We start from the raw sequence: 26,012 nt of genomic DNA on the forward strand, positions 1-26,012 counted from the left end.
CTGATTATTTTTCACCTGTAATGTTACTTAGGGTTGTCCTATCAAAAACTGAGCCTGTGTGTGTGTTCTGTTCACAGGAGGTTGGTGGCACCTTCATTGGGGAGGACAAGCTCATTATAATGGCTGGAGTGGAATTAGCGGAATGGTATCAAATACATCAAACACATGGTTTCCAAGTGTTTGATGCCATTCCATTTGCGCCGTTCCAGCCATTATTATGAACCTTCCTCCCCCCAGCAGCCGCCTGCGGTTCTGTTATACATCTGTGTGATATGATCAGTCAGTTTATTCCAGTTCAGAATGAATTAATTTCCTGTATTTTAACAGCAACAGTTCCAACCTAGGCAAATATGAAAGAGTGTTATTAACCTGTTGGTACTAGGGGGCAGTATTTTCATTTTTGGAAAAATAACGTTCCCAAATTAAACGGGATATTTTGTCAGGACAAGATGCTAGAATATGCATATAATTGACAGTTTAGGATAGAAAACACTCTAAAGTTTCCGAAACTGTAAAAATATTGTCTGTGAGTATAACAGAACTGATGTTACAGGCAAAAGCCTGAGAAAAACCCAATCCGGAAGTGACTCATCTTTTAAAAGCCCTGCGTTCCGATGCGTCCCTATTGAGCTGTGAATGCCCTATCAACCAGATGATGTTTTCTACGTAATCCCCAAGGTGTCTACAGCATTGTGACATAGTTTTACGCATTTATGTTGAAGAATACCCGTAGGCGGCTTCATTGCGCAAGTGGTCACATGATGCTCCCAGAGAAATTCTCGCGTAAAATACAGAGGTAGCCATTATTCCAATCGCTTCTACTGAGAAACCAATTATCCCGGTTGATATATTATCGAATATATATTTTAAAAAACACCTTGAGGATTGATTATAAACAACGTTTGCCATGTTTCTGTCAATGTTATGGAGCTAATTTGGAATATTTTTCGGCGTGGTCGTGACCGCAATTTCCGGTCGATTTCTCAGCCAAACGTGAAGAACAAACGGAGCTATTTCGCCTCCAAAAATAATATTTGGGGAAAAAATGAACTTTGGCTATCTACCTGGGAGTCTCGTGAGTGAAAACATCCAAAGTTCATCAAAGGTAAACGATTTAATTTGTTTGCTTTTCTGATTTTAGGTTGCCTGCTGCTAGCAAGGCATAATGCTATGCTAGGGTATCCATAAACTTACGCAAATGCTTGTCTAGCTTTGGCTGTAAAGCATATTTTGAAAATCTGAGATGACAGGGTGTTCCAATATATTTCACTTGTGATTTTCATGAATAGGAAGATTTTCTAGGAAGATTTTTGTCCGTTGCGTTATGCTAATTAGTGTCAGATGATGACAACGGTTCCGTTCACGGGATGGGGTGTCACTATTAATGGGGAAAATAAACATGAATTGCTGCTTATATGGGTATTTCATTATTTGTTTTTGTCTATATTGCCTTTATTTTAGGCATAAGGGCAATGAAATGTACCCATATTTACATATAGTTGCACATTTTCATAAGCTTGGGTCCCAGGAAAACACAGAATTTCTCATTTGGGTCCCAGGCTGAAAGGTTTTAAGAACCCCTGGCTCTCTCGGGATATACTGTCTGAGACAATACAGCCAGTTGTGTTCTCAGTTCATCATTCAGACAGGAATAAATATCTCTCCAGGAAGAAGAAGGGAGAGGGTGTGTGTTTCATGATTAACTACTCACTGTGTGATTGTGATAACATACAGGAACTCAAGTCCTTTTGTTCACCCGACCTAGAATACATCACAATTAAATCCCGACCGTATTACCTTCCAAGAGAATTCTCTTCGGTTATAGTCACAGCCGTGTATATTCCCCCTCAAGCCAATACCACAGCGGGCCTCAAAGAACTTCACTGGACTTTATGCAAACTGGAAACCACATATCCTGAGGCTGCATTTATTGTATCTGGGGATTTTAACAAAGCAAATTTGCGATAAAACAGTTTTATTATCAAAGACTGTAGTACTCCCGCTGCTAAAACATTCGACCACTGCTACTTCAACTTCCGGGATGCTTACAAGACCCTCCCCCAACCTCCCTTTGGCAAATCTAATCATGACTCCATTTTGCTCCTCCCTTCCTATAGGCAGAAACTCAAACAGGAAGTTTCCGTGGTAAGGACTCTTCAATTGTTTTGATCACACGGACTGGGATATGTTCTGGGTAGCCTCTGAGATCAACATAGATGAATACACTGATACAGTCACTGGATTTACTATGTGACTATTAAAACCTACCCAACTGAGAAACTGTGGATAGATGGCAGCATTCACGCAAAACTGAAAGCACAACCCATTGCATTTTACCATGGCAAGGTGACTGGGAATATGGCCAAATACAAACAGTGTAGTTAGTCAATCAAACAGGCAAAACGTCAGTATGGAGACAAAGTGTCACACCCTGATCTGTTTTACCTGTCTTTGTGCTTGTCTCCACCCCCCTCCAGGTGTCGTCCATCTTCCCCATTATCCCTGGTGTATTTATACGGGTGTTCTCTGTTTTTCTGATGCCAGTTAATCTTGTCTCTTCTTGTCTCGTCAAGCCTACCAGTGTTTTTCCCAGACTCCTGTTTCTTGTTAGTACCTGTTTTCTAGTTCTTGTGGGTTTGACCATTCCGCCTGCCATGACCCTGAGCCTGCCTGATGTTCTGTAACTCTTAACACTGCCCTTGATTACTGACCCCTGCCTGCCCTGACCCGTAGCCTGCCTGCCATTCTGTACCTTACGGACTCTGCCCTGGATTACTGACCTCTTCCTGCCCTTGACCTGTCATTTGCCTGCCCCCTGTTTCAAATATTAACAATTTGTTATTTCGAACTGACAGAATCTGAGTCTTATGCTGAGGTCTGATACAAAGTGGAGTCGCAATTCAAAGGCCCCGACATGGGACGTATGTGGTAGGGTCTACAGACAATCACTGAATAAAAAGGGTAAACCAGCCACGTCGCGGACACCGGCGTCTTGCTTCTGGACAAGCTAAACACCTTCTTCGCCCGCTTTGTGGATAACACAGTGCCACCAATGTGGTCCGCCATCAAGGACTCTGGGCTCTCCTTCTCTGTGGTCAACGTGAGTAGGACATTTAAGTGTGTTAACCCTCGCAAGGCTTCCGGCCCAGACGGCATCCCTAGCCGCGTCCTCAGAGCATTGGCAGACCAGCTAGCTGGAGTGTTTAAGGACATATTCAAACTCTCCCTATCCCAGTCTGTTGTCCCCACATTCTTCAAGATGTCCACCATTGTTTCTGTACCCAAGAAAGCAAAGGTAACTGAACTAAATGACTATCACCCCTTAGCACTCACTTCTGTCATCATGAAGTTCTTTGAGAGACAAGTTAGGGATCATATCACCTCTACCTTACCTGACAGCCTAGAACCAATTCAATTTCCTTACCACCCCAATAGATCCACAGACGAAGCAATTGTACACATCACTGGCAAACTGAAATGGTCCACCCACACAGACTGTGCTGAAGAAGGTTTAACAGCGCCTCTTCAACCTCAGGAGGATGAAGAAATTTGGCTTGTCACCTAAAGCCCACAAACTTTTACAGATGCACAATTGAGAGCATCCTGTCGTGTTGTATCACCGCCTGGTACGGCAACCACCAGAGGGTGGTGCAGTCTACCCAGCACATCACCAGGGGCAAACTATCTGCCCTCCGGGAGACCTACAGCACCCGATGTCACAGGAAGCCCAAAAAGATCAAGGAAAACAAATACCTGAGCCACTGCCTGTTCACCCCGCTATCATCCAGAAGGCGAGGTCAGTACAGGGGCATCAAAGCTGGGATCGAGAGACCGAAGTTTTTTCTATCTCAAGGCCATCAGACTGTTAAATAGCCATTACTAGCACCTTAGAGGCTGCTGCCCTATATACAGTACATAGACTTGAAAGCACTGGCCACTTTAATAATGGAACACTCGTCACTTTAATAATGTTTACATATTTTGCATTACACATCTCATATGTATATACTGTATTATATACTATTTTACTGTATCCTAGTCTATGCTGCTCTGACATTGCTTGTCCAAATATTGATATATTCTTAATTCCATTCCTTGTTAGATATTACTGCACTGTGTAATGAAAACAGTGTAGATTCACGAGCAGAGCGCGGCAAATGTTTATTCACTTATTTAATTTATTTGTTCATTTACAGGAATCGTGGTCGCAGGCAATGGTCATACACAGGTAGGGAGTCAAAAACAAACAATACCTTAAGCATACAAACAGAAATAACTGACCTAAATAGGGAGCTGATGAGTCCAGGTGAGAAACAAACACAGGTGAAATCAATGAACTAAATTGAAAGACAGGGCTACGTTCCAGAACACAAAAAAACAGGGCTACGTCCAAGAACAAAGAAAAAGAACACAATGTGGACTAAGAAAAGAAAATCAGAACCTTACGCACTGTTGGAACTAGAAACACAGCATTTCACTACACCCACAATAACACGTGTATGGAATAAAAAAATTGAAAAAATTAATCTTTTGCTTCAGGCAAATTTTCTTCATATCATGTTTCTTTAGACGTGTCTAAAATAAATAATAGATTTATTGTGATTGTGTAGGCTATATTACATGGATTTATTAGATCTTTTTAAAATGTAGATGTGCCAAAGGTCTGCATCAGTGGCTTGAAGGCTATGCATAGAAGCCAGCAGATGCTAAATGTGTTCATGTTAATTAACGGTCAATTACCCTGACACCGGCAGTTATTTGCTTGACAATCCCCAGCTTACATGACCGCCACAATCCTACGCCTGGCCATGTGGTCAGGAGTTCCACTGCGCAAGATGGGGTCCGTGGAGTTTTATAAACATCAAGACAGACAGACATACTGTGAATTTGTATTTTAAAAATTCTGATTGGCCAAAGTGGTCAAGCCTTCAAAGGGCCTCCGCAGTGCACACATGTAGCCTGTACAGTTTTTCATTGTTCTCACCACTGCCAGAGAGAAGACAGGGAATACACCCGCATTTACTTACCTCTAGGCTGCTATACATATTTATTTGGATTGTCATTCTATAATTTTCATGGAATTTGTGGTAATTAAATATAATTTATTTCAAATTTATCAGAATGAATTTTCTAGAAATAGTTTTACCAGCTTTGTGTTTTCTCAAATTTGAACAGGTGAGGAAGTGCCACTCCTCAGCACTAGACCCCTGCATATTTCACACAGGTGAAATTCTCTGATCGCAGAGAAAAAACTCTTCTTCTACAATGGCTTGCGAAAGTATTCACCCCCTTTGGCCTTTTTCCTATTTTGTTGCTTTACAACCTGGAATTAAAATGTATGTTTTGGGGTTTGTATCATTTGATTATTACAACATGCCTCCAACTTTGAAAATGCAAAATCATTTTTATTGTGAGTCAAACAAGAAATAAGACAAAAAACAGAGGACTTGAGCATGCATAACTATTGCAGAGCAACCTTTTGCAGCAATTACATTTGCAATTATCTTGGTTGTATGTCTCTATAAGCTTGGCACATTTAGCCACTGGAATTTTTTCCCATTCTTCAAGGCAAAACTGCTCCAGCTCCTTCAAGTTAGATGGGTTCTGTTGGTGTACAGCAATCTTTAAGTCATACCACAGATTCTCAATTGAATTAAGGTCTGTGCTTTGACTAGGCCATTCCAAGACATTTAAATGTTTCACCTTAAACCACTCAAGTGTTGCTTTAGCACTATGCTTAGGGTCATTGTCCTGCTGGAAGGTGAACCTCCGTCACAGTCTCAAATCTCTGGAAGACTGAAACAGGTTTCCCTCAAGAATTTCCCTGTATTTAGAGACATCCATCATTCCTTCAATTCTGACCAGTTTTTCAGTCCCTGCCGATGAAAAACATCCCCACAGCATGATGCTGCCACCATCATGCTTCACTGTGGGGATGGTGTTCTCGAGGTGATAAGGTGTTGGGTTTGCGCCAGACATAGCGTTTTCCTTGATGGCCAAAAAGCTACATTTTTAGTTTTAGTCTCATCTGACCAGAGTACCTTCTTCCATATGTTTGGCGAGACTCCCATATGCCTTTTGGCAAACACCAAAATAAGCAATAGCTTTTTTCTGGCCACTCTTCCGTAAAGCCCAGCTCTGTTGAGTGTATGGCTTAAAGTGGTCCTTTGTACAGATACTCCAATCTCCGCTGTGGAGCTTTGCAGCTCCTTCAAGGTTTTCTTTGGTCTCTTTGTTGCCTCTCTTTTGGTGGGCAGCCCTCTCTTGGCAGTTTTGTTGTGGTGCCATATTCTTTCCATTTTTTAATATTGCATTTAATGGTGCTCCGTGGGATGTTCAAAGTTTATGATATTTTTTTATAATCCAATCCTAATCTGTACTTCTCCACATCTTTGTCCCTGACCTGTTTGGAGAGCTCCTTGGTCTTCATGGTGCCGCTTGCTTTGTGGTGCCCCTTGCTTAGTGGTGTTGCAGACTCTGGGGCCTTTCAGAACAGGTGTATATATACTGAGATCATGTGACAGATCATGTAACACTTAGATTGCACACAGGTGGACTTTATTTAACTAATTATGTGACTTCTGAAGGTAATTGGTTGCACCAGATCTTATTGAGGGGCTTCATAGCAAAGGCGGTGAATACATATGCACACACCACTTTTCCTTTTTTTTTTTTTTCATTTCACTTCACCGATTTTGACTATCTTGTGTATGCCCATTATATGAAATCCCCCCCAAAATAAATTTAAATTGCAGGTTGTAATGCAACAAAATAGGAAAAATGCCAAAGGGCATGAATACTTTTGCAAGGCACTCGAACTGTGGTCACAAGCAGCCATTGGCACAGCCCAGGGAATTGATAAGGCTTTTAAATCAGACCCAAATCTCCAACATCTGCTATGACGTCCGGGACTTAATAGGCTGTTTTGCTCATACAATAATTTCCTAAAACAAGAGTGTGTGTTTTATTCCCTGATGTAAGATTTAATGGAGGAGATAGTTTAGTATAATCTACACCCATTCCTGTACTCATCTAGTGAGTGTACCGCAAAGATACACACAATACACAGATTGGTACTCTTTCTTTTTACACATAATTTGAGTCCAAATTGAAAAGATAATTAGCAAATGGACCTTGAGATGAGCAGATGCCACTTTTTACAGAGGCTCAGCCTTTGGCACTTCAACAATCAGAGTCACACACCTCCAACATACACACACACATACACACACACACACACACACACACTGGCCGGCAATTCTGTTGCCAATAGCAACGGGCTGTAAGAATATACAGCGCAGAGGACGAGAGGTCAAAAGTACTTAAAGTCAATAGTACTAACGGTCAATTGGGAATTATCAATGGAAATAGTTGGTTTTCAGTTCAACATCTGTTAGGAATGTCAGCCCTGAACTTATAGCTTATAACATGTATAACTTATAACATGTGGCACGTTCTCATTTGTCCAACCTGAAATAGGAAACTTGTTATTTGGCCATTGGCCCAGTTTTAGGGGGACAAGGGAGAATGACCATCTTCTTCCAAGCATGATTTGTACTATTTCAATAAACCTATTTTGATCCCCCTGAGTTGCTTTGGGGTCTGTGTTTTTGAAGATTAACATCAACTGCTAACAAGGCCATGGGGTCTGGGTGAAACGGTCAGTCGGTGGTCGCTGCTGATTTAGGTCACAGGAGACTTAGTAAACTATATTAAAGCAGACTAAATCCTCTACCCAGGTGAATGCGTTGGTGTGTGCATACTAACCCAGTGTGACGTAGAAGTCCGTCACTGGCCGCGGGCAGCATTTGGTTCTTTAACGCACACACATATTCATCACTCCTCCCTGCGCCATTATAAGATAAGTTAACAATGTGGGTCGACACACAAATTAACTTTTGTCTTGGTGCATGCATTTCACACTTGTCAATGTTCATATTTGAGAGATACAATAATTATTATACTTATCAATGTTGTGGATGAGCGCATTGTTTGTTTGTTCTGTTCCTCTCTCTCCATCTCTGTAGCTTCCGGGTATGCTGGAAAAGGACCCGAGCTAAGGGAATTGGGTTGGCTTTATAGTGCCTGTCCCAAATGGCTCATTAATGCATATGGGCATATTGAAAGATATTGTCAGTAGTGATGTAATGTTGTAAATGTTATGTTGTGACATTGTTTAAAACCGTGTTGCAATGTATGTCCTTTAGTATGTTTAGTTCATGGAAAATGTAGGTTTGTATTGTTAATTGATTAATTAATTAGGGTTAATTGTTCTGAGGGGAGGGGCTAGCCCTACAAAAGGAGCCTCTCCTGCAGTCTCTAGAGAGGCAGTTTGGATTGAGCTGTGGATGAGGCAGCATTGTTTTTAAGCTGTCCCATAAGGTAGACGTTGATGGCAGTACTGTTGTTTTTTTTGTTCCGGAATCACTTGTAAATAAACACCTTTGCACAGAAGAACTTTTGCGGTTCCGCCATCTTTTTATTTTGATAGAGGTCAGGTTATCCAGTTTAGCCTTCTGGCCTACTCTACGTGACACCCAGCCTTTAAAGAGGCTGAGTCGTGCATAAATCAACATGTGCAAAGTTGACAGGTCCGGACTGTGCCTATGATACTTCGGTCACACTGACATGTGTGTCTTCTCCTCCCTTCAGGCAGAAAGTGTCTCTCTCTCGCTCTCATATGTATTCACCCACTCAAAAAGACAACCAGAGGTTTGTTGAATTCCTGATGTGTTATCAGTTTCAACCATCTAAAAGCAACCAATTTCCAATGGAAAAACAATGTCTGATTTTTGGTTTTCTTGTCACCTTAAATGTGTTATCACTGCGTTTCAACCATTTAAAATCACAACAAAGGTCAAATGGGATATTTTGTATAATGTGTTGTAACTGAGCTTCATCTAATAGCATGATCAAATGACCTGGACTGCAGTTGAGATTACATATACAAGTACAACGGTGTTTGAGATTCTGCACAGATTATTATAGCAATTGCGAAGATCTCCAAATACCTGCGACCTTTGCATGCTATCTTGAACATGCACGCTTCCTATGATTACATACAAAGACATGTATAGTTACTGTAGGGTAACCTCAAAAGAGATGAGAAACATGAACACACGTTTATTGATTAACTCAAAACATTTATTGGACATCACCCAAAGATTGAAACCCTAGGCCTTTACTGTATGTATTTTCAATGTTCAGTTGTACCATGGGTTGAATGGAAAACAAGTTGTGACTTTGCAAATGCTATATTGGCCTAAATAGTATCATTAATGATATGAGTTAAGGTTATATTGAATTTTCTCTGTTAAACCTACCCTTCAGAATGACTTCGATAGCAATAGCTAATATATTTAGTTATTATGAGATACCTTAATAATCATTCTCATTGTAATGGTTTTCTTGTGGGGAAAGAGGCGGACCAAAATGCAGCGTGGTTAGTTTTGTGCATCTTTAATAAAGCTGAAAGTACTACAATCTACAAAACACGAAATGTTCAAAAAACCAAACCAGTCCTATCTGGTGCCACAAACACAAAGACAGGAACAATCACCCACAAAACCCAACACAAAACAGGCTACCTAAATATGGTTCCCAATCAGAGACAATGACTAACACCTGCCTCTGATTGAGAACCATATCAGGCCTAACATAGAAATGGACAAACCAGACACACAACATAGAATGCCCACCCAGCTCACGTCCAGACCAACACTAAAACAAGGAAAAAACACACGAACGATGGTCAGAACGTGACACTCATGATAGCACAGTGGGAGTAGTCAGCAATAAATTCCAAAGCTAAGCAGGGCAGGACTGTGTTAAAACCCTGAGTGGCAGACAAAATTAATAGTTGTAGATCAACTTTCCAGTAGGAAGTGCTGCTCAGCCTATTGTTTTTTTGTGATAGTGGATATAACGTTGAAGCTCTGACGTTGTTTCAAAAGTATAAATTCCACATATTTTATACAAGGTTTGTTCATGTTAAAAATTGTTTACAACGATGACTTTTAAAAAATCCAATCTATTTTCCACGTAGATTCCATGTCACAATATGTTGAAAATGTTGTTGAAACAACGCTGATTTAACCAGTTTGTGCCCAGTGGGTTCTCATGACCCTCATCCATCTTTACCTCTCTCCCTCACTATATTTTTCTCTCCCACTCTCACATATGACCACCCTTATTCATCATCTATCTCTCCATCACCGACCCCCTCCCACCTCTTTCTCTTTGACCCTGATCTGCAGTGGCATTGTCTCCAAAGTTAATTAAGACATTAACACAGACCACACCAACTTATTCATCATTATTAGCATGCCTAACGAACGATGAGGGCTGTTTAATTGACCAATTAAGTGCTAACTGATTTGTAATTAAAATGCTTGCTGGAATTAACGTGTTTGAATCTGGTAGACCACGACTCTGGGTAGGGGCAGGCCTGACATCCCATTGGTGGATAAGTAGATGTTAATCAAAAATCAAATCAAATCACATTTTATTGGTCACATACACGTGATTAGCAGATGTTATTGCAGGTGTAGTGAAATGCTACACAAAACCAATACACACAAATCTAAGTAGGAATGAATTAAGACTATATACAGTCGTATGAAAAAGTTTGGGCACCCCTCTGAGGCTGCATAATAATTTACTCAACTTGCCTTCTAGGCAGAGTTCCTCTCTCCTGTGTCTGTGTTCTTTTGCCCATCTTAATCTTTTATTTTTATTGGCCAGTCTGAGATATGGCTTTTTCTTTGCCTAGAAGGTCCGCATCCCGGAGTCGCCACTTCACTGTTGACGTTGAGACTGGTGTTTTGTGGTTACTATTTAATGAAGCTGCCAGTTGAGGACTTGTGAGGCATCTGTTTCTCAAACTAGACAATCTAATGTACTTGTCCTCTTGCTCAGTTGTGCACTGGAGCCTCCCACTCCTCTTTCTATTCTGGTTAGGGCCAGTTTGCGCTGTTCTGTGAAGGGAGTAGTACACAGCGTTGTACAAGATATTCAGTTTCTTGGCAAATTCACGCATGGAATAGCCTTCATTTCTCAGATCAAGAATAAACTGACGAGTTTCAGAAGAAAGGTATTTGGTTCTGGCCACAAATGCTGATGCTCCAGATACTCAACTAGTCAAAAAGCCCGTTTTATTGCTTCTTTAATCAGGACAACAGTTTTCAGCTGTGCTAACATAATTGCAAAATGGTTTTCTAATGATCAATTAGCCTTTTAAAATGATGAACTTGGATTAACTAACACAACGTGCCATTGGAACACAGGAGTGATGGTTGCTGATAATGGCTGTTTGTACGGCTATGTAGATTTTCCATAAAAAATCTATTGTTTCCAGCTACAATAGTCATTTACAATATTAACTATGTCTACACTGTATTTCTGATCAAAATGATGATATTTCAATGGACAACAAAATGTGCTTTTCTTTCAGAAACAAGGACATTTTAAGTGACCCCAACCTTTTGAACAGTAGTGTACATACATACCGTGTGCTCCTACAGTAGAAGCGACAACACAATATACAGAAAATAAGGAAATTGCTATCAAAGTAACGCACACATGCCCATAGTTTTTATTTGTAAGGAAAACAACAAGGAAGGCAAAGTGAGAGCCAGCAAGAAAATTTTCCAATTCTTACAAGTCTGAGCAAATATATGCATACTTGATCTGCGCAAACATGAATGAAGTGTGGTCGACTCCACTTGAAAAGAGAAGTATATCTTGCTCAGTAAAGCCTCAAACATAAATTGTCCACAACGCTGAAATCGACCACTTCTATGTGAATTAATGAGGCGGAACACACCTTAATTCAAACTGTTGTTAGAAAATACAAAAAATAAAAATACAAAAAATAATTTGAAATTCACAAGTTGAAACGTTGCCTATAGATAATTAGCAGGCAGCACGTGTTAACTGTCCGGTTGCGTAATAATCACATTTTGATACAGTGAGTGCATTCTGACATCACTTGCATAAAACAACTCACACTGGGGGCAACCGTTAGAGAAATTGGGAGACTGTTAGAGATATTTGGAACTCAAATGTGAAAAGGTTAAGTTCAGTTACCTTTGCCTTATTGGGTACAGGAACAATGGTGGCCATCTTGAAACATGTGGGGACAGCAGACTGGGATAGGGAGAGATTGAATATGCCCGTAAACACACCAGCCAGCTGGTCTGCGCATGCTCTGAGGACACGACTCGGGATGCCGCCTGGGCCTGCAGCCTTGCGAGGGTTAACGCGTTTAAATGTTTTACTCACGTAGGCCATGGAAATCATCCAATCGTGACAGGGTTCAGAGGAGAGTAGGAAGTGAGGATCAAAGAATGGCATTGCAGTGTCCTGTCTGATGCCGGTTTGGGCCGGTTCACACAAACACTGACCTTCTAAAAGCGGACAACCAGTTAAAAATAGAACTGCTGAAAACAGCCTGCAGCCAAGGTGACAGAGAAGAGGAAGATGGTTTAATCTTGATGTCTGAAGGGCACAAAACTGCCATCTAACACCCAAGGGCAAATGGACCGAAGGGCAGACACAGGCATTTCCAGTAGATCTAAAGTCTCATCTCTCCTCTCCTGTCCTGTCCTCTCCACTCCCACCTTCCAGTCATCCAGCTAGGAGATTGTGGGGGATTAGCCTTCTCAGTAGAGCATAGGGTTATAGAACCACAATACATTATACTGTGCATCCTCCTTTTCCTCCACACTCTCTATCTCCATCTCTGTCTCTCTCTCTCTCTTTCTGTCTCTTTCACAACTAGTCTCCAGTTTTTATCAGCTGTAAATTTGACACCAAATTGTGTTTGTGTACTCTGGCTGTCCTGTCTCTGTCTTAACCCTGTTCTCATTCCCCTCCTTCTCACTCCCCCTTTCTCTATATGTTAACAGGTTGGTGTTGAGAAGCATAAGCCAAGACAAACTGTAGTTGTTTAATAAATCAGTGACATTCGGCTTTATAGATATCAGATACTTCTCTGTGACAACAAAAGCACACTAAATGAGAAAATAGTGAATTATACTAATTAAACATCAACGTTTATACAAGCTTATTGCTTTTGTTCTCTATCAATGTCACCCAACACCTGGTTTGGTTATTACAGTCCATCAGTTCAGAGAGTGATATAAGCTTTGGGTGGGGAGAAATAATTGGCCAGCCTAATCTACAGACAGATCAATATAGGTTAATTTATCAAACTGATAAATGAGCCCTGGTGTGTGTGTGTGTGTGTGTGTGTGTGTGTTTGTGTGTTTGCTTGCTTATTTCTGTGAGTGTGTGCGCCCAATAGTACAGACTCTAAGTCACAGGAATCAATAACTAGCATTCCTCCCATGTAAGACTTTTATTTGGAGAAAGAGCAAACTCATTGATATAAAATCCAGATGAAGTTGTAGATGAAAATTAAGTACAGGATAAACACCAATGCTCTATGCGCGTTGTCCTTTGATAAGTAAATTCATACTATTTTGGCCATCCACCAGAGGACAGAAATGTGGTCGTTAGTTCTATTCGTTAGGTTGATAGAGAAGCGTTCTGGTTGAGTTCTATTCCTTAGGCAAGTTGGTGAACAATCTTCTCCCTCCATGCTAGCTAGCTACAGTACCTTCAGAAAGCACTCAATTGCTTTGCCACATATTTAGCAGTATTACTTTAGTTCCTTGTTACAAACAGGGTGCTTGTTTTGGAATATTTTTATTCTGTAAAGGCTTCTTTCTTTTCACTCTGTCAATTAAGTTAGTATTGTGGAGTAACTACAATGTTGTTGATCCATCCTCAGTTTTCTCCCATCACGGCCTTAAAGCTCTGTAACTGTTTTAAAGTCACTATTGGCCTCATGGTGAAATCCTTCCTCTCCAGCAACTGAGTTACGAAGGACTCCTGTATCTTTGTAGTGACACAAAGTGTAATTAATAACGTCACCAAGCTCAAAGGGATTTTCAATGTCTGCTTTTTTTTTTACCCATCCACCAATAGGTGCCCTTCTTTGCTAGGCACTGGAAAACCCTTCCTGGTCTTTGTGGTTGGATCTGTGTTTGGAATTCACTGCTCGACTTAAGGACCTTACCGATAATTGTATGTGTGGGGTACAGAGATGAGATACTGTAGTCTTTCAAAAATCATGCTGAACACTATTATTGGCCGCAGAAACACTATTATTGACCATAGAGTGAATCCATGCAACTTATTATGTGACTTACTAAACACATTTTTTTACTGTGAATTAGTAGGGTTATCTAGAAAAGTCTATGGTTGCCTGAAGTAGTTCTCAATCAGAGGCAGGTGTTTATCGTTGTCTCTGATTGGGAACCATATTTAGGCAGCCATATTCTTTGAGTGTTTCGTGGGTGATTGTTCCTGTTCCTGTGTTAGTTTGCACCAGTTTAGGCTGTTTTGGTTTTCACGGTACGTTTTGTAGTGTTTATTTGTTTTATTAAACGTGAATCTAAATAGCCACGCTGCATTTTGGTCCGACTCTCCTTCACATAAAGAAAGCCGTTACAGGTATTGTGTGTTGGCCAATGACAAAAAATCAATTCAAAATGTTTATTTGAATTCAGGCTGTAACACAACAAAACATGGAAAAGGTCAATGGGTGTGAATACTTTCTGAAGGCCTCTTTGGTAGAGGAGATCACATTACAAATCAAATCCTAGGCACGAAGCTAGGTAAATAGTTTTTTGCTTGCAAATCTGCAAATATGACAACCCAAATCTAATACCAGTTGCTGAAAACAGCTGGTCAAACGAGAAACATGTGGGAGTATTTGACAGCCCTAGCGTCACCTGCGTCATTACTGCAATATTGTAAAAGACGTATCAGAGAAATTCATGTTCATCACTCACCACCTTAAGTCATCAGATGCTGTAAAAATATATGTAAAATATATGTATCTGCAAAAACAAATGAATGCTAGCTAGCTAGTTAAGCTAACCTTATTGGACTTGCATTTACAATGTATCCAATGTCGGTGTGGGGTTGTTTTAATTTCTGTGTCACTCACCTAGTGTGGGATGTTGCTATAACTCACATTGTGGATTAACTGTTAACAGACACAAGGCATGCTCTGGTACTAACAAGGCACTAGGTTGTCCCCTGAGGAATAACCATTAAGACTCTGGGTTCAATGGACAGACAATGTGTTGTATTAACAGAGACTCATGCAGCCCCAGTAGTGCAGTAGTGTATAGGTCAGTGGGTCTATCCAGTAATTGTGAGAAATCACATCAGTGAATGTGACTATTGTTTAAGAAAATGGACTAATATAGTTACATAAGACTGACTGCACTCTCCAAGAAGAGTGAAAACATATGGAACTGGAAGGGAAGTGATGAAACTAGTTTTCTATGCAATAATGAAATGCACATATAATTGTAGATACAAGCCCTGTTTATACATGGTAATTAAGTACTCAGGCAGTTAGTTACCATAATGTATTTAGCTTATACGCCTTAATATGCTCTCTCTCTCTCTCTCCTTCTGAGTAACGAGTCATTGTGGGTCTATTTCCTGTGGTTTGGTTAAATGGAGCGGGCTGGGTGCTGTCACATGCACTGACTGTACACTACACACCCTGGAGGGAGAGAGGGAGTTGACATGATTTGTCAGGCAGAAGAGAGTGTTTATTTGTCTGAACACACCGTAGAGCTCTTTAGAAAACACATCCAAAGTATTCTAGAGGACAACAGTAAACACAAACATACACAGACACACTTAGTAAAAACATGCACAATACATATGATTATTTACATCCCTTCCAAATGAACCTTTGGCAACAGCTGTGTCAATAATTTCAAGTGACAGTGGACCTAATTTGTTCCAAAATTTTAAATAGACCTCACGAGGATACCGTCCCGACCGTGTGACTTGCCTTTATTCATGTTATCCAATGCCCTTGTGTTCATGGTGAGAGATTTGGGCTCCCAGCAAGCCGGCTTCCTCAGCTGAGAGAAGATAAGTCCTTATATCTTTTAAAAAGGACTCAATCTGGCTTTGTGTAGATTTACAATCAGAGGTGTACAATTCTTTATAAAAACGGGAGAATCTTTCGTTGATTAATTTGGGTAATTCACCTGATTCACCTGATTCAGATTCAATAGTTGCAATATCCGCTAATTGATCATTACTGCAAAGCTTGTTAACCAGTAGATGACTGGGTTGATTACCATGGAAGTAATGGTTGAGTCTATCTTGATGGATGGCAAATTCTGATCTCCGTCTTATCAACAGATAAAGTTATGTCTTGACTTTGGAAAGAGTAGTTGCTGCCTGGTCTGAAAAAAAGTGTTTGTTGAGAATGCCCTAATGTCATAAACAACTTTTCCAATTCTGATATCTTCTTAAATTGTGATTTATTCAGCCCAGATGCAAATGCAGTTGCGCTGTTTTGAATCAAACCTATGATGGCTCTTTTAGGTGATACTGAAATGCTTATCTGGCAGTAATAAGCATGATGATCAAATGTCGAATTTCTGTTTTCTTGATTAAAGAAAATTAAGGAGTAGATAATAGTACAAAATAGATTCGGGAGAATGCTTTAATGCCTATTTGAATAGAAAGTGAATAGCCAGCCGTGTCGATGGTTCCCAGTGGGGTGATGAGAGTAGCGTACTATGGTGGTTTGAGGAGAGTAGTAGAATTGTCCCACTTCAATTCGCTTTCTAGATACTGTACTTAGGACAGCTAATCAGCCGTACCAGTGATTGTCCGGGAGGTACCTTTATCGTCTCTACCTCGGTTTGAGATTCAGAGTTCAAACCACTTTAAACTTGAGATGCAGCTCTAAGTCTCTCTGGTCTGGTATGTTAATTCTTTAACCTATAATTTTATACAGTTTGTTCAAAAGGGAGGTTCCGTCAGGCTGACACGCTGTCTGGCCTCACTCAGGGGCATGACTTGTCACTGTGCAAAGTTATGTAAAACTATTATCTCTTATGCTTCCTAAAATCATATCCCTCTCTTAAGCAGCATATTTTGGGTCTTAAGGTATTAGGAAAAAATGTAATTACAATAATATTCATAATAAGGTAATATAAAGTAAAATTCAAACCTTTACAATTAAGTCAGCAGACTTGTTGAGTAAGGGTAGGTAATGAGGAAAAAATAATTAAAATGGAAAAAAAAGAAAGTATGACAGATATGCAAGTCAAATGACTAAACAGTCAGAAATAAGATAGCTGTAGAACCCATAGCACTTAATCCATTATCTTCATTTATTATTAGCAATATGCTTTAAATTACCTTAAACATACATTTGCCCTCCTTTACGTGCTCTATGCTATGTAAAAAACAACAATGTATGTGCAAAAAGTCAAGTCTATACTTTTAGATCTTATATAACAATTAATATTTCCTTGTAGGGCAAATCCTCCCTGGGAGGTAAATTCAGTAGCCTCAACAGAGGGGGACAGGAATCAACAGGAAGGTAAAACCAGCAAAAGCTAAAAAGCTAATGTGTAGTAATAGCACATACAGGACAGGTCATCTCTCCTTGCCAGTAACAAAAATAAATAACATTTCAACTAAAATTAGTAGGGATATAGTTACCAACGTACAGTATCTTGCCATATTTAGCCCAAATGGATTCAATGAGCTGTAACCATACAAGAAAACAGTCCCAGTACAGATGACACCTCCATATATTGTCCATTGATCATTAATTGGCGTGGTGTCATCAGTCTGTAAATGTCTTGGACCATAAGCAATATATTTATCACATGTTCAATGCTCAGCAATAATGGTAATATTGTTCCTTGTACACAAACATGAGGGGTGTCCTAATCCTTGTCTTATGCTGAGTGCAGCATCATAGCCATAGGCTAGGCTGTGTGTGTGATTGTTCATGCATAGCATGCCTGAATCATGAGTCAGTCACGGGGTTCCATTTGTTAGCTTGTCCCCTTGTGTGTTGGGTTTAATGTGCTTCTCAAAGAAGTCTTGAGCTTTCTTGGCAGTGGAAAATGTGTGTGTTGTGTTAACTGGGAGGTCAAGATGAGTTTTGCCGGTTGGATGAAGCAGCATCTCAGGTTTAGCTTGTGCAGTTCGTGTCTCACCAAATTGTAGGTCTCCCTCTGTTTTAGAAGTTCGACACTAATCTTTGGGTAGAAGCTGATCCTCTTCCCTGCATAGGTCAGATCCCCGGGTTCCGCTACAAGGCGAACAATTCACCGCTTGACTTCAAAGCTTTGGATCCATACAATCTTACATCGAGAGCTGTTGCGGAATTGACACGTGCGGTGCGCAAAGTTTATCAGCGCCATGGGACAAAGCTTCTCCTGCCTGAACAGTTCATAGAAAAAAGGAAGTTGGGTTGCCCACTTCCACACCAGTTTTAATTCCTATGACCCACTGATTGAATTTACGGTGTTTCTCTGTTAGAAGTTTGATTATCCCTTCCAGCTTAGCTTGCGCTGTTTCCAGGTCATGGAGTCGCATTGGCTGTCTTCTCGACTTTCCAGTTTAGTTGAATAGGTATCCACTTTAGCAGTGAGCACTGATAATGATACATTTACCTGTTTTAATTGTTAATCGAGGGCAGAGGTAATCTCATCACAAACAATCTGCCGAATAGTAGCGGCCAGCTCTTTCTGTTGTCTGGTGTTGAGAGGTGCCATGTTCCCGCAGTCAAATTGTGGAAGGACAAATTCCAGTCCCTTAGGCGTAATAGACCTGCTAGTTATTTATTTTCTCATGAATGTTCCGCACCGGAATATGACGTTTAACATTGACAAGTTTTAGGAAATAAGTCTGTTAATTAATAGTCATTTGCAAAAGAAAAAAAAAAAGACATGAAAAGGCAACACTTTTCAATGGATGCCACCGGAACTGGAAAAACTCCCTAAAAGAAGTAAAACAAATAAATTCTTGATGACATGAAAATATTGTGTGTATGTGCGAATGTGTGTATTGGTGACTTTGCCTCACATGGCCTGAATCTCTAAAACTAAAAAGGGAAGAGCTGTTACATTATTAAACGCACAAACAGTCTATCACCCCAGCCTGCCTGAAGACACGTGTGTCTGTCTCTTTTCGTCTCATTCGGTGTCTCTGTCTTTCTTCTTCTCTTTTTCTCTTTCTTTCTCACTATCTCTCTCTCTCTCTCACGACGAGAGTTGACTAGAGTTGATCTGTAGTTGTACTTCCTGCCAGAATGACCGGTAGTGAATACGCCCTGACTGTTTTTAGCCCCACTACATTTTCTGTCCACTAACCAGCTGTCACAGTGAACAATATTAAAACATTTGACTGGTGCCTCTTAAAGATGCACTATACAGAAATAGCTCTACCATTTCCTGTTTGCTAGAATAATTATAAACTCTGCAAAAAAAGAAACGTTCCTTTTTCAGGACCCTGTCTTTCAAAGATAATTTGTAAAAATACAAATAACTTCACAGATCTTCATTGTAAAGGGTTTAAACACTGTTTCCCATGCTTGTTCAATTAACCATAAATATTTTATGAAAAAGCTAAAAAGTCATTGTTAAGACACTAACAGCTTACAGACAGTAGGCAATTAAGGTCACAGTTATGAAAACTTGGACACGAAAGAGGCCTTTCTACTGACTCTGAAAAACACCAAAAGAAAGATGCCCAGGGTTCCTGCTCATCTGCGTGAACGTGCCTTAGGCATGCTACAAGGAAGCATGAGGACTGCAGATGTGGCCAGGGCAATAAATTGCAATGTCCGTACTGTGAGACGCCTAAGACAGCGCTACAGGGAGACAGGACGGACAGCTGATCGTCTTCACAGTGGCAGACCACGTGTAACAACACCTGCACAGGATCAGTACATCTGAACATCACACCTGCGGGACAGGTACAGGATGGCAACAACAACTCCCCACGTTACACCAGGAATGCACAATCCCTCCATCAGTGCTCAGACTGTCCACAATAGGCTGAGAGAGGCTGTACTGAGGGCCTGTTGGCAGGTCCTCACCAGACATCATCGGCAACAACATCGCCTACGGGCACAAACCTGGACCAGACAGGACTGGCAAAAAGTGCTCGTCACTGACGAGTCACGGTTTTGTCTCACCAGGGGTGATGGTCGGATTTGGTTTTATCGTCAAAGGAATACGCTTTATTTCGAGGCCTGTACTCTAGAGCGGGATCGATTTGGAGGTGGAGGGTCCATCATGGTCTGGGGCGGTGTATCACAGCATCATCGGACTGAGCTTGTTGTCATTGCAGGCAATCTAAACGCTGTACGTTACAGGGAAGACATCCTCCTTCCACATGTGGTACCCTTCCTGCAGGCTCATCCTGACATGACCCTCCAGCATGACAATGCCACCAGCCATACTGCTCATTCTGTGCGTGATTTCCTTCAAGACAGGAATGTCAGTGTTCTGCCATGGCCAGCGAAGAGCCCGGATCTCAATCCCATTGAGCACGTCTGGGACCTGTTGGATGGGAGGGTGAGGGCTAGGGCCATTCCCCCCAGAAATGTCCGGGAACTTGCAGGTGCCTAGGTGGAAGAGTGGGGTAACATCTCACAGCAAGAACTGGCAAATCTGGTGCAGGCCATGAGGAGGCGATGCACTGCAGTACTTAAATCAGCTGGTGGCCACACCAGATATTGACTTACTTTTGATTTTGACCCAGCCTTTGTTCAGGGACACATTATTTCATTTCTGTTGGTCACATGTGTGTGGAACTTGTTCAGTTTATGTCTCAGTTGTTGAATCTTGTTATGTTCATACAAATATTTACACATGTTAAGTTTGCTGAAAATAAACTCAGACGTTTCTTTTTTTGCTAAGTTTAGTTCACCTAATTTCAAGCAAGTACAGTATAGAGAATCATTGTACCATCTAAACCACTGTGAATATATATTTTACATAACCAAAAATATTGTACATTCAGCTGTTTGAAGCTGGTTTACAAAACCGAAAGTAAATGACGCAAAAACGGAACTTTTTGCGTCTTTTAACATAGAAATTGCACACATAGATCTACCGCTACTTAGACTTCCTTACATTTAGAATGACAGATCAATAACGCATACAGTAGTTCTATTGGAATTTGGTCATGTCGCCATAAAAGTTACATATTGAATATTCAATCAATCATGAATGCATAAATTAAAAAAATAAAAATAAAAATACATTTCCAATAGATATGAGGCTATTGACATCAATCAACAGCCCATAACACACCACTTACCGTATCATTTAACAGTTACAGATCTTTATTACTTAGTGTGCTCTATGCTGCCACATGCTATCGCTATAGCTAGTAGTGGGAGGCATAAACAATGGCATTGGTAGGTACAGCCTGCAGCTGCACACTCTGGATGAGATGAGTTCAAACTACTAACTGTCTGATATACACCCATGAGTGGGATTTTATATCCTGGATTTGTGTGTGTGTGTGTGTGTGCAGATGTGTGTGTGAATGTGTGTGTGTGTGTGTGTGTGTGTGTGTGTGTGTGTGTGTGTGTGTGTGTGCCAAATTGGAAATCATATTCTCTACATTATGCTTTGATCCAAATTGAATAAATGCGAGCAATAAGAGATACAGTGGCTTGCGAAAATATTCACCCCCCCCTTGGCATTTTTCCTATTTTGTTGCCTTACAACCTGGAATTGATGTTTTGGGGGGTTTTATCATTTGATTTACACAACATGCCTACCACTTTTTACGCAACATGCCTACCACAACATGCCTACCACAAGATGCTAGATATTTTTTTATTGTGAAACAAACAAGAAATAAGACAGAAAACTTGAGGCAATACTATGCAGAGCCACCCTTTGCAAGAATTACAGCTGCAAGTCTCTTGGGATTTGTCTCTGTAAGCTTGGCACATCTAGCCACTGGGATTTTTTCCCATTCTTCAAGGCAAAACTGCTCCAGCTCCTTCAAGTTGGATGTGTTTCGCTGGGGTACAGCAATCTTTAAGTCATACCACATATTTTCAATTGGATTGAGGTCTGGACTTTGACTAGGCCATTCCAAGATATTTAAATGTTTCACCTTAAACCACTCGAGTGTCCTGCTGGAAGGTGATCCTCGGTCCTAGTCTCAAATCTCTGGAAGACTGAAACAGGTTTCCCTCAAGAATTTCCCTGTATTTAGCGCCATCCATCATTCCTTCAATTCTGACCAGTTTTCCAGTCCCTGACGATGAAAAACATCCCCACAGCATGATGCTGCCACCATCATGCTTCACTGTGGAGATGGTGTTCTCAAGGTGATGAGAAGTGTTGGGTTTGCGCCAGACATAGTGTTTTCCTTGATGGCCAAAAAGCTAAATATTAGTCTCATCTGACCATATGTTTGGGGAGTTTCCCACATGCCTTTTGGCAAATAAGCAAACACGTTTGGTGTTTGCTTATTTTTTTCTTTAAACAGTGGCTTTTTTCTGGCCACTTTTTCGTAAAGCCCAGCTCTGTGGAGTGTACTGCTTAAAGTGGTCCTTTGGACAGATACTCCAATCTCCACTCTGGAGCTTTACAGCTCCTTCAGGGTTATCTTTGGTCTCTTTGTTGCCTCTGATTAATGCCCTCCTTGAGTTTTGGTGGGGGGCCCTCTCTTGGCAGGTTTGTTGTGGTGCCATATTCTTCCATTTTTAAAAATAACGCATTTAATGGTGCTCCGTGGGATGTTCAAAGTTTCTGATATTTATCTATAATTCAACCCTGATCTGTACTTCTCTACAACGTTGTCCCTGACCAGTATGGAGAGTTCCTTGGTCTTCATGGTTCTGCTTGCTTGGTGGTGCCCCTTGCTTAGTGGTGTTGCCGACTGGGGCCTTTCAGAACAGCTGTATATACTGAGATCATGTGACAGACCATGTGACACTTAGATTGCACACAGGTAGACTTTATTTAACAAATTATGTGACTTGTGAAGGTAATTGGTTGCACCAGATCTTATTGAGGGGCTTCATAGCAAAGGGGGTGAATACATATGCACGTACCACTTTTCCGTTTATTTATTTTTTAAACAAGTTGGTTTTTTTCAGTTCACTTCACCAATTGTGACTATTTTGTTCATGTCCACTACATGCAATCCAAATAAAAATCCATTTAAATTACAGGTTGTAATGCAACAAAATAGGAAAAATGCCAAGTGGGATGAATACTTTTGCAAGGCACTGTATTATTGCAGCTGCCTTTAATACTATTTACTGTGGAGCATCCAGAGAGATTTGATGTAGACTAATTACATTCATAATTACCCTGAAGAATTTTAATAATGTAGTTGATTAAGGAATATTAGAGAGCTCAATGCCGAATAGTGTTGATCCCACAGTTAAAAGGAGGAGACACACACACACACGCACACATGTACAACATGCACACACACAGTTAGAGGAGATGTGAGACAAACACACAGAGACAGTTACAAGAATATGTGAGACACACAAACACACTTAGAAAACGGGAGATGTGAGACACACACAGTTAGACAGAGATGTAGTTAATAGAAATTATGAAAGTCTTGTCAGCCAAAACTTTTTAAATGTAGTGTTACAGCCATCCTCTGTAAGCATTTCTTCTTTAGACCTCTCACACACACTTTCACTCTCTCCCTCACTCTTTCTCTCACACAAACACACATATACAAACACACACACACTCACCGCGCCCCACACCCCATCACACCACATCTCTCTAACCTCCGGCTGAGAAGTCTTTCATGCATTATTCCGTGTCGAGTCTCCATGTCTGCTCTGCTCCTTGGAACACTGAATCCGTAATGGCTGCCAGCGGCTCCACAGTCACACTCCCAGACTCACCACACCCAGCTACCTGCAGGTGACTGTCGGGACAGGCCCTGTCAGGGAAAACAGAACCACAAAATGGATTCCATAACATTACATGGATAACTGGTAAACCACTCTCCCCTGTGGACATGTGAAGCCATGGTTGGAAATGGATGCAGAGCACAGCAAACCAAACTAAATCAAAGAGTGAATTTCAGTTTCATTTACCAGCCTGACTGACTGGCTGAAGTCATGGATTCATTTAGAATATATTCCCTATTTGTAAAATTTTTATGAAAGCAGAACTGTTTAATGCTAGAGGAGAGACCACTGTTCCTGTTCTTGCCAATGTCACACACACAAGTATGCATGCTTACAAGCTCACACGCACGCACACACACGCTCGCACACACACACTGAAGCTCTCTGTGCGAGACAGAATGTGGGGGATGGATATGTAAATAATTCAGGGCATTTTAAAACCATCTTAACAAGGAGCATCTCTTAACTTAAATTCCAATTGGATATATTATACAGTATATTCACCTCACTGGCTTTGGTTGCAATTCCTTTTAAATCTGCACAATTTTATCACCACACTTACCTTTACGTGGATGGAGGTTTAAAAGGGCTTATAGTATCTGCTTGTTATTTAGCTATGAATAGCCAAAACGAAGTATGTGACAAACTCTCACTAATATACTTACTCAAACTGGCACTAATAGTTACATATGCATGTGGTTATGGATGAGCTAAGCTTTCAATGTGAACTTATTTGAGAGGGGTATTAGAGCCATAATATTAATCTAAATATGACTCTAGTCTAGGGGGTGTGATTCTCGGATCATAATGTGAGCGGTCAGAAGCAACATAAGATCTGAACATGAATCCATATGATAACACACTGTACCAGTCATCACTGTTTACAGACAACAGGTCCCATTAATGCGCAGATTCACACTCCACTCACAAAAATAGACACATGCGCACACACTCACACTCATGCCTGCACAAACACAGACACAAATGGACACTTCTTTTTTTAAGTTTAATTTGTTTAAGCAGGGAGTCATGCTGAGACCGCAGTCTCTTTGGCAGATGAACCCTGCATGAACACATCAATAAACAACAATTACACTATACATATCTATATACACTTACATTTCAAAATACATGAAAAGCAAACACAAAACGCAAAACACAATTATATGAAACAAACAAATGTTTCAATTAAAAGTCCCTCTAACATCTGCCTGAATTGCCCTAGAGGCACCAACTCCAACAAGTCCACCAAACGACGCCATACAAGTGGTCTGCAGTTGTGAGGCCGGTTGGATGTACTGCCAAATTATGTAAAATTATGTTGGAGGTGGCTTATGGTAGGGAACACAAGATTTTCTAGCAACAGCTCTGGTGGACATTACTGCAGTCAGCATGCCAATTGCCCACCCCCTCAAAACTTGAAACATCTGTGGCATTGTGTTGTGTGACAAAACTGCACATTTTAGAGTGGCCTTTTATTGTCCCCAGCACAAAGTGTAATGAGCACTGTGTAATGATCATGCTGTTCAATCAGCTTCTTGATATGCCACACCTTTCAGGTGGATGGATTAGCTTGGTAAAGAAGACATGCTGACTAACAGGGATGTATGTAAAATCCCAAAATTTGAGAGATACAGACTGAACAAAAATATAAATGCAACATGTAAAGTGTTGGTCACATGTTTCATGAGCTGAAATAAAAGATCCCAGAAATGTTCCTTAATGTTCCTTTATTTCTCTAAAACAAACCATCTTGACCTACTGTAACTACAGACATGGTCGCAAAAAGCTCATCTTCGATGGCCACTGGCATGCTGGAGAAGTGTGCTCTTCATTGATGAATCCCGGTTTCAACTGTACTAGACAGATGGCAAAAAGTGTATGTCGTTGAGTGGGCAAGCATTTTTTTCATGTCAACGTTTTGAACAGTGTGGATAGGTCTTTGTCATTCAACAGCATCACCTTCAGTCTATCCTGGTGGTATTTGAGTCACATATACATGGCCAGCTCTGTTCATCCCCCTCCGAAATGCTTTGACCCGGACAGTTGTTGTTCTTCGCGTTGGCTTGTTTTGTGGAAGACGCATCAAGCAAGCAAGGGTTGGCTTTATTCTGCTGGACAGACACCTGTAAGGATCAATATGTGTATTGATTATTGGTGTTATTGTTATAGCTACAATATGTAGTTAATTCTATAAATGTTAGTTACGAAGTGCATTCAGGTTTCATAGTACACCATT

The sequence above is a fragment of the Oncorhynchus masou genome, chromosome 24, assembly GCF_036934945.1.
Source record: "Oncorhynchus masou masou isolate Uvic2021 chromosome 24, UVic_Omas_1.1, whole genome shotgun sequence".
Classification (NCBI taxonomy): Eukaryota; Metazoa; Chordata; class Actinopteri; order Salmoniformes; family Salmonidae; genus Oncorhynchus; species Oncorhynchus masou.